General features: G+C 38.4%; 1 protein-coding gene across 1 annotated transcript in view; it reads left to right on the top strand.

Moving 5' to 3' along the window:
* The window catches only part of LOC119587706 (FACT complex subunit spt16-like), a gene marked incomplete in the record, with an annotated part of 82,314 nt that overhangs the window by 76,915 nt on the left and 5,196 nt on the right, over nt 1-203 (top strand).

Below are 203 nucleotides of genomic sequence, written 5' to 3'. Positions count from 1 at the left end.
TCATAAGGAGTTGATACAGATAGCGCACCCTTTTCATTGTTTCCAGTAGAAAATGCAACCTGAGGATGCTATCGTTGGTTTTGGGTACCATAAATACAGAATACCGACCCCACACAGGCATCATTTTGTTCACTTGTTTTCGAAGATATTGTGTTCAAATGACTGAATGCCAACGGACATTTTTTACAAACATCAATAAAGCA

This window comes from Penaeus monodon, chromosome 23 (assembly GCF_015228065.2).
Source record: "Penaeus monodon isolate SGIC_2016 chromosome 23, NSTDA_Pmon_1, whole genome shotgun sequence".
Taxonomy (NCBI): Eukaryota; Metazoa; Arthropoda; class Malacostraca; order Decapoda; family Penaeidae; genus Penaeus; species Penaeus monodon.
This window is presented reverse-complemented; position numbering and strand designations above follow the sequence as displayed.